The sequence below is a fragment of the Tenrec ecaudatus genome, chromosome 12 (genome assembly GCF_050624435.1).
Source record: "Tenrec ecaudatus isolate mTenEca1 chromosome 12, mTenEca1.hap1, whole genome shotgun sequence".
NCBI lineage: Eukaryota > Metazoa > Chordata > Mammalia > Afrosoricida > Tenrecidae > Tenrec > Tenrec ecaudatus.
In genome coordinates, this window is record NC_134541.1 from 13721726 (window position 1) to 13731524 (window position 9799).

General features: G+C 43.4%; 1 pseudogene; it reads left to right on the forward strand.

The window, feature by feature from the left end:
- Positions 1 to 4543: 4543 nt before the first annotated feature.
- Positions 4544 to 5023, forward strand: LOC142422351 (small ribosomal subunit protein uS19 pseudogene; annotated as a pseudogene).
- The last annotated feature ends 4776 nt before the right edge of the window (positions 5024 to 9799 follow it).

Here is a 9799-nt window from a genome sequence, read left to right on the forward strand (position 1 = left end):
ACTTCCGGCTCGCCACTGCGCGTGCGTCCGGCGTCACTTCCGCTTTCCGAGAGGCCCCGCCAGCTCCTCCCTCTTCCGTAGAGCGCACGCGGCAAGCCCGGCGTGGTTTGGAGGCGATTACGTCAGAGGGCGGGGCTTGTTTTAGACACGCAAATTCTATTGTCTTGGTGCTACGTAAACAACGAAAGCCGAAATTGATGAACTGTGTCAGCCCGCAGAAGTGATTGACCTTGAGTGGCAGAATTATACCTACCAACCAACTACCATTTGGTTGAGCCGGACTCCCAGTGACCCTGGTCTACACAGCAGAGCAGAACTGCCCCGGAGGGTTTCCGAAACATTATTTACCTGGACGGGTTCGAACTTTGTGTCACCCACTACGTCACCAAGGGAGCCTTGACGTATCAATGAGTTTTATTTTCCTTCTTGAGTCCCCGCGGCGCGCGCGCGCGCGCACAAAATAAATAACTTATTCCAATCAGGAAAAAAAATGAACAAAAATGGAATTAAAAACCAAACTCGCGGCTATCGAGTTGATTACGGCTTACCCTAGACAAAGACCTGCCTCTTTGGGTTTCAGACTAAAACATTTTTAAAAGTTTTACTGGCATATAATGCAGTGTCATGCAATTTAATAATTCAAGCACATCCGGTAGAGTTGTACGATCATGACCAAAATCAAGTTTACAACATTTTTTTCATTCTTAAATCCTCTTGATTAGTTCCCCATTTCCCTTCAACTGTCCCTGCCATACCCCCAGGAAACTATTAATTCAGTTACTGTCTCTCTAGATTTTCCTACCCTGGATTTCATATACAGAAAACATTAACACAAAGTATAAACTTCAACCAGCTGTCTCTACATATTTTCCAATCCTGTTTCATATACTGGAGAACATTATATATTCATATATATTCCAGTACATACATATATATCAACAATATTAAACCAGAGAAAAAATTTCTGTCGAGTAGCAGGAAATATTAAAAACTAGAACAAATTTAAAATGGGTCAAAAGAGAGATCAAAGGAACTGGTTTTACATTTTAACCTAATTATATCTGCCATAATTGAGTTGATAGTAGTCTCTGTCTGATGGCCAGGTTATTCACATCTTTCAACATGGTCAGAGGGATCCACCAAAGGCTCAATCCATGTAGGACCCTGCAAATATCACTGTCTGCATAGCTTTCTGCAAATCAGGTGTTCACAATTTAAGCTCTGATACCATTCCCTCCTTCAGATTTGGATTCTATCATTTATCATCCTTAGATCACACAGGCTGATGTGCGTCTTCCATGTGGACTCAGACACCAAATCTTTACGGGAGTAGAAAGTCTCATCTTCTGCTGAGCAGCTAGTGGTTTCCAAGTGCACACTTTGATTTGTGTCCCAATGGGTAACCCACTCAGCCACTTTGGCTCCCTAACAACATAAAGATAGCTGATATTTATAAGCCATGTTGTGTGCTAGGCACTGATATAAGTGTTTTTACATGTATTGACGAAGTTAATCCTCCGCAATCCTCAGTGGAACTTACCATTACTGTCCCCGTTTTACAAACAAGAGCACTGAAGGTCAGAACGATTCCATGATCAGCAAAAGATGAAACCAAACTCACTACCCTCTAGTCAATTCTAATTCATAACGACACTATACAGAGAGACGTATTGCCCCATCGTGTTTCCAAGGCAGCAAATCATTACAGAAGCAGACAATCACAGCTTGTCCACACATACCCACCAGACCACCAACCCACAGAATGCTGGTGTGGGTGCTTTCACCATTGCACCAGCAGAGCTTGCTTCTCAAGATCACAGTGACAATATCACTGTGAGGCCTACGAGGAAGCGAAACTCCCATTTCTGGTTGTGAAATATTTTTTAGGTGCTTTGTTAGTTGCTGTAAAGCCTACGCCTGATGTATAACAGAACATCCTGCTGCCCGAGTCTGCACCGACTTCTCATTTATGCTTGAATCTAAGATTGAGTGGGTAGGTTTCCTATCTGCTCTCTCTACTTAAGTCAACTTCAACTCATAGTGACCTTATATAGGGTTTCCATGATTGTAAATCTTTACAGAAGCTGACAGCCAAATAGCTGGTGGTTTTGAACTGATCACTTGGCAGTTCTTAGCTGAATGTTTATCGCACACTACCAATAACCCAAACCAAACTCATTATCATTATCAAGTTGATTCTGATTCATAGTGACCCTAAAAGACAGATTAGAATTGTCCCCTTGGGCTTTCCTAGGCTGAAAATCTTTACAGAAGCAGAAAGCCTCATCTTTCTCCTTCAGTGGTGGGTTAGAACTGTTGGCCTTGCTGTTGGCAGCCCAATCCATAACTCATATGCCCCCAGACTTAATCTTTCTATTTAGTGTTGTCAATTCAATCCCATATACTGGGATCTTAAAAGAGCACAATGCTCAGGGCAGACATTCTTTACTAGTTCAAGCTAAACTATTGGGGTTTAGTTTTAAGAAGATGTCAGTGGATATTTTTGGTTTAAGGTTTAAAGATTATGTCAGGGTAAATTTTCGGGGGTTCATCCAACCAACCTTTATGGTTCCAGAATTGCTGGATTCTGTGGGCATTTTAAATTCTGATCTGCGTTTACTCCCTTTTGATCAGTGTTATTCTACAGAATCTTAAAGTACATGTTCAGTAATGGTAGCTCGACACCATTCAGTTCTTCTGGCCTCATGGCAAAGGAGGTAGTTATTCATGAAAGCAATTGGCTACCTGTTCTATATCCTTTTCCAGCCCCTAACTCTCCTTCACTCTCTGATATTCCAGGCAAATGAAGACCAACTGTTGTATCTTGGATGTCCACTTACAAGCTTTTAAGACCCCAGGCACTATGCAACAAATTAGTAAATGTTGATTTCTATCTATTTGCCTAATGGGTCTAAGTGGTGTAAAGGGTTTTAAGTGTTGCCTTCTAACTCAAGAGAAAGATGAGGTTGCCTGCTTATCACCATAAAATTTTACAGTCTTGAAAACAACAGGGAGCATTTATCCTTGCCCTAGAGGGTCACTCTGAGTCTGAATCGACTTGATAGTAGAGGTGATACATTAGCCGGTTCTTATCTTTTTATATAAGTGAGTTCACATAAGATTTGTTCTTCATTGGGTCTCCACTTAAGTACTCCCTCTATGCAAGAATACTTTCTTCTATTAAATTGGTATTCTGTGATGCTCACCTTCCTGAAACAATCGCGGAAGATAAAGCGATGAATAAACAAATGTGGCGAAGAAAGCTGATGGTGCCCGGATTTCAAAAGATATAGCATCCAGGGTCTTGAAGGCTTGAAGGTAAACAAGCGGCCATCTAGCTTAGAAGCAACAAAGCCCACATGGAAGAAGCACACCAGCCTGTGTGATCCCGAGGTGCCCAAGGGATCAGGTATCAGGCATCAAAGAACAAAAAAACATATCATTGTGAAAGAGGGGGGAAGTGCGGAGTGGACACCCAAAGCCCATTTGTAGGCCACTAGACATCTCCTTACAAAAGGGTCTCAGGGAGATGAGCCAGTCAAGGTGCGATATAGCAATGATGAAAAATACAACTTTCCTCTAGTTCCTAAATGCTTACAGTCCGTCCCCCCCACTATCATGATCCCAATTCCACTTTACAAATATGACTAGATCAGAGGATGTACACTGGTACAGATAGGAACTAGAAACACAGAGAATCCAGGATGGATGATCCCTTCAGGACCAGTGGTTTGAGTGGTGATACTGGGAGGGTAGAGAGAGGGTGGGTTGGAAAGGGGGAACCGATTACAAGGATCTACATGTGACCTCCTCCCTGGGGGACGTAGGACAGGGCAAGATATGACAAAATAATAATTTATAAATGATCAAGGGTTCATGAGGGAGGGGGAAGCAGGGAGGGAGGGGAAAAATGAGGAGCTGATGCCAGCGGATTAGGTGGAGAGCAAATGTTTTGAGAATGGTGAGGGCAATGAATCTACAAATGTGCTTTACACATTTGATGTGTGTATGGATTGTGATAATAGTTGTATGAGCTCCTAATAAAATGATATAAAAAATTTGTCCTCTTGTAAATGGTATATTTCACTTAGCACAATACCTTCCACCTCCAGTTAAAATATAGCATGTATTGAGACTTCATTGCTCTTCCTGGCTGAGCAGTATTTTATTGTGTGAACATACCGCATTTTATTGTGTGAATATACCGCATTTTATTGATCGATTCATCTATTTATGGGTATTTAGATTGTTTCCATCTTTGGGCTTCTATGTTAGCACTGTAAAGAACACTGGTGTACAAATGTCTCTTTGAGGATCTGTTTCAAGTCTGCTGGGCAGCACCTAGGAGCAGAATTTCGGGATCATCTGGAATCACTCACCAGGCTGTTTTCCTTAATCGCTTGATCATTTTGCTTTTCCACCAGCAAAGGATAAAGATTCCAATCTCTCCATATCCTCAGAAACATTTGCTATTTTCTCTCTGTGTGTTTTGCTTTTTAGCTTTTAAAATTAGCTATCTTACTTTTCCCACAGCACCGACGAGATGGCGGACGTGGAGCAGAAGAAGAAGCGAACTTTCCGGAAGTTCACCTATCGCGGCGTGGATCTGGACCAGCTGCTGGACATGTCCTACGAGCAGCTGATGCAGCTGTACAGCGCTCGGCAGCGGCGTCGCCTGAACCGCGGCCTGCGGAGGAAGCAGCACTCGCTCCTGAAGCGGCTGCGCAAAGCCAAGAAGGAGGCCCCCCCCATGGAGAAGCCGGAGGTGGTGAAGTCGCACCTTCGCGACATGATCATTCTCCCGGAGATAGTGGGCAGTATGGTGGGCGTGTACAACGGGAAGACCTTCAACCAGGTGGAGATCAAGCCGGAGATGATTGGCCACTATCTGGGTGAGTTCTCCATCACTTACAAGCCTGTCAAGCACGGCCGGTCCGGCATCGGGGCCACCCATTCTTCGTGTTTCATTCCCCTCAAGTAGTCTTTCAGCCAATAAAAGGCTCCCTCTCCTGAAAAAAAAAAATTAGCTATCTTAGTGGGAGTGAAATAGTATCTAATGGTGGTTTGGGTTTGCATCTTTTGAATATTGAAAGTTGGATGTGTGTTTCATGGCCATTTGAATACTTTATTAAGTGAACTGTCTGTTCAGGTTATTTGCCCATTTTATTATCAGGTTGCTTATCTTTTCAATGTTGAGTGGTCCAAGATACACACACACACACACACACACACACACACACACATATATATATATATATATCTTTGGTTACTAAATTCTTATTGAATATATGGCTTATAGAGAGAGTTTCCCAGTCTGTAGTTTTTCTTGTCATTATTTTTGTAAAGTCTGTTAATAAACAAAATCCCATTTACTTATATTTGTCTTTTGCTATTTGTGCTTTTATTGCTACAGTAGGTAATACGTTGTTTAAGCCTAGGCTTACCATTGATGCCCAGCATGTTCTTCTAAGACTTCTATGGTTTAAGAATTGATATATAGGTCTTTAATGCACTTTGAAGTTGTTTTTGTTTATGGTGTGAGGCATGAATACTGTTTCATTTTTCTGATTATGGAAATTCAACTTTTCCAGCACCACTTATTGAAGAGAGTCTTCTTTCCCTTTTAATGGACCTAGCCACCCGGCCAAAAATCAATGGACCATAGATATGTGGCTGTGTTTCTGGACTCTCAATTCTATTTCATTGGTCTTGGTGTCTATTGTTATACCAACAACAGGCTGTTTTGATTTCTGTAGCTAAGTATTAGATCTTCTTCTTTCACTCCCTGTCGGGAGCCACAGTATAAAATTCACCACCACCACGAGCATTAGAAGACAGCTGAATCTGGTTTTGTGGTTCAGTTCTATTGCAAGCAGAATAGGTTGGTACAGAAGGAGCAAAAGGCTGTGGAGGACAGGTAGTCCAGGAGATATAACATGAATGAAAAACAATAATAAGATGATGTTTAAATAGCTCCATTTAAAAAAATCATATCAACTCTCAGGAGGGTTTCCTGTAACAATCCTAAGGAAATAAATCTTCCCTGGCTCCGTCACTTCCATTATCAACCTATCCTGGCTCCTACTACCGAGAGATGAGCTCTCCTTCCCCCCCCCCCCAGAATTGCCAGGGTGATCTGTTTGTACTTGTTATGGCTCTAGGAATGGCTTGCATCCATTTATGGGTAATTGGTGTAATCATTTCAATCTTGTCACCACCAGCTTATTTCTTTGAGGGGAGGCATTGTATTGTTTTGTTCTTGTTAGATGCCTTTGAGTCAATTCCAACTCGCATCAACCCTTTGTACAATAGAGGGAAACACTGCCCAGTCCTGCACCGTCTTTAAAATGGCTATGTTTGATCCTATGGTTACAGCCACTGTGTCGATTCATCTCCTTGAGGGTCTTCCTCGTTTTCAATATCTTTCTCCAGGGACTGTTCTTTACTGATAACAGGCCCTAAGCAGGTGAGGTGAAGTCTCCCCACCTTCACTTCTAAGGAGCTTTAGCAGCTCATGTTATTGTCAATCTTCTTCATCAGCACTCTCATTCAAATGGATTGATTCTTCTTTATTCAAAGTCCAACTTTCATATCATATGGGGCCATTGAAAATACTATGACTTGGATCAGGCACGCCTTAGCCCTCAAAGTAACATCCTTGCTCTTCAACACTTTAAAGAAGTCTTGTGCAGCAGATTTGCCCAATGCAATATGTCATTAGATTTCTTGGCTGCTGCTTCTATTAGTGTCGATCCAAGCGAGATGAAATCTTTGACAACTTCAATCTTTTCTGCATTTATCATGATGTTACCTATTGATTCCATCGTGAGGATTTTGGTTTTAGTTGTGCACAAATTAGCTCCAGCTCACGGTAACCTCATGCACAACAGAACAAAACGCTCCCGTCTTGCAGCATCTTCATGATCCATTGTTGCAGATGTTAAGCATTTTGAGTACCTTCCATCCTACAGAGCCCAGCTTCTAGTACTCTGTCAAACAATACTCTGTGTCAGCCATAGAGTTTTCATTGGTTAATTTTCTCTTCTTTTTTTTTTTCCCATTGGTTAATTTTCAAAAGAAGATCGCCAGGCCTTTCTTTCTAGCCTGTTGTAGTCTGAAAAACTCACTGAAACCTATCTACCACGAGGTGACCCTGTTGGTATTGGAAACACTGTTGACATCACACCCAGACAAACCAGATGACCTTCACACCTTATTTGCTTAGGATCATTCTTAGGATCATTGTCACTTGACAAGATCTAGGTAGAAGTGGAAATCTTTAAAACTGTATCCAAGAATGATCGGGTTGCCTGAGATTCTTGGAGACGTTATGAGCCTTCCAAACTGGCTTCACCTCCCTACAAAGTACATCTCTCCTCTACTCCACTTTCTTACCCTACCTGTTTTGTTTTGTTTCTTTCCCTTCTAAGCCAGAGTCTAAGAAGATCAAACTGGAAAAGCTTGCAAGCTATCTTGTATTTCTGACATCAGTTTAGGAGAGCTGTGTTTTCTTTCTCCCAGTAATTCAAAGGAGCTGTGAGAAGGTTGCAGAGTGAGGACTAAATGTAGGTTTGAACAGGTGAGAGATTTTCCCAAGCCAATGTTCAGTGGCATCGTGTTGGTAGCTTGAAATCAGCCAGGAAGGGGTATCTACATCATGAAAAGCAGCAATTGCTAGAATCCATGGCCTCCTTCCCCAACCCCTTCCACCTCCCTTCACAGCTTGTTAACCCATCCATCTGGATACCACTGGCTCAGCTCTGTCTGAAGGGAAGGCCTGGGGCAATGACTCCCAACAGCACACACGTTCCTGGCACACAGATCTTGGCTTGGAAAACACTTTTGATGCTACAATCAAGGAACCCACCCGAGTGGCACAAATCGTTCAGTGCCCCACCGCTCACGGAGATGCTTGAGCCCATCTGACAGTGTGCCGCAGCCATTCACGAAATGTTCCGTGGCTGAGTCCTCTGAGGTGGACAGCCGATTTCTTCTTCTCACTCTGCTCATGGTCTGGAAGCTCTGCGGAAACCATTTTTCGGTGACCCTGCTGACATTTGAAATACTCGTGACGTAGCATCCAGCACGTCATCTGGGCTCCAACATAAGGCCATTTGGCACGATGGCACAGGACCGGCCGTCTTTCATCCTGTTGCACGTAAGGGTCACTCTGACTCAGAACCTGACAGCAACAACAAGCTGCGCCTTGAGAGGAAGTTTTAGCAATTTGGGTTGTAAAGACTGAAGCCAAGAAAGCCCCTTTGGGGCAATTCAAGTAGGGCCATGATGACTCAGAGTCAACACCTAACAAGACGACACTAAAATCTGTCAAAAAAAAAAAAAAAGATTCTTGCCAAAGATGCATCAGGGCCTGAAACTAACCATCAGGAAATATGAGACAAACCCAAATTCTGTAAAGTTCCTGGTTTATGCCGGGTGGACTAACCAATAAACAGAGGATGTGCCTGCTTGCTTTGAGCAAAGTACCACTAGCTTAATGATGTTTCCTGGCTAATCTGTGGTGAGCAATTTCACATGGGTTTCACCACATCAAAGATGTGCTGAGCGACGGGTGAAATTGTGCACTGCGGCCTGATGAAAAGCCACCACTGGACCTGAGCTGACCTTGTTTAGTGGACAATTTGACCCTGTTTGTGAGATTCAAGGAGATGGGCTGACACAATGGGCTCAAACATGACAACGATGATGAGGATGGTGCAGCACTTGACTGTCCATCATCCATAGAGTAACAAGTCAGACCTGGTAGGCACCCAACTGCAGCAATACTCAAGAGGATCCCTGGTGGTGCAAAGGTTAAGCACTCTGTTGCTAACCAAAAGGTCAGTGGTTTGAACTCACCAGTGGCTTCAAGGGCAGGGGGAGGGGGCATGAAGGAGAGTGGGAAAGACGTAGCAATCTGCTACCATGATCCCAGCCAAGGCAATGCTTTGGGGCTGTTCTCCACTCTCCAAAGGGTCACTGTGAGTTGAAGTGGATTCAAGGGCATACGATAACAGTAAAGGCAACCCTCAAAAGTATAAAGCAGATACTGATGAACTGCTTCCGATTACAGGAGACCAGTCAAAACAAAACTCATTGCCCTGAGTCCTTTCCAACCCACAGCAACCCCACAGGGCAGAGCAGAACTGCCCCAGGAGTTTCTGAGACTTGAACTCTTTGTTGGAGCCGTTGGCTCCGACCCACAGTGGTCTTAGGCACAACAGAATGAAACACTGCCCTATCTTGCCCCAGCCTACAATTGTTCGTATGCTTGAGCTCACTGCTGCTGCCACTGGATCAATCCATCTTCTCGGGGGCCTTTCTCTTCTTCACTGGCCTCTACCAACACAATGTCCTTCTGCAGGGCCTGGTCTCTCCTCACAACATGTCCAAAGCATGTAAGACGAAGTCTCGCACACTTGCCTCTAAGGAGTACTCTGGTCTACTTTTCCCAAGACAGACTTGTCCTTTTGACAGTCCCTGGTCCTTTCAGTAGTCTTCATCAACACAACTCAAATGCACCGATTCTTCTTCCGTCTTCCTTATTCAGCGTCCAACTTTCACATGCATATGAGGCGACGGGAAATACCAGGCTTGGGTCAGACACACCTTAGTCCTCAAAATAACATCCTTGTTTTCAATACTAGGAAGAGGTCTTGTGCAGCAGATTTACCTAATACAACTCATCTTTTGATCTCTTGACTGTTGCTTCTAAGAACATTGACTGTGATTCTAAGCAAGACAAAATCCTTGGCAACTTCAACTTGTTCTCCAATTATCCTGATGTTTCTTATTGATC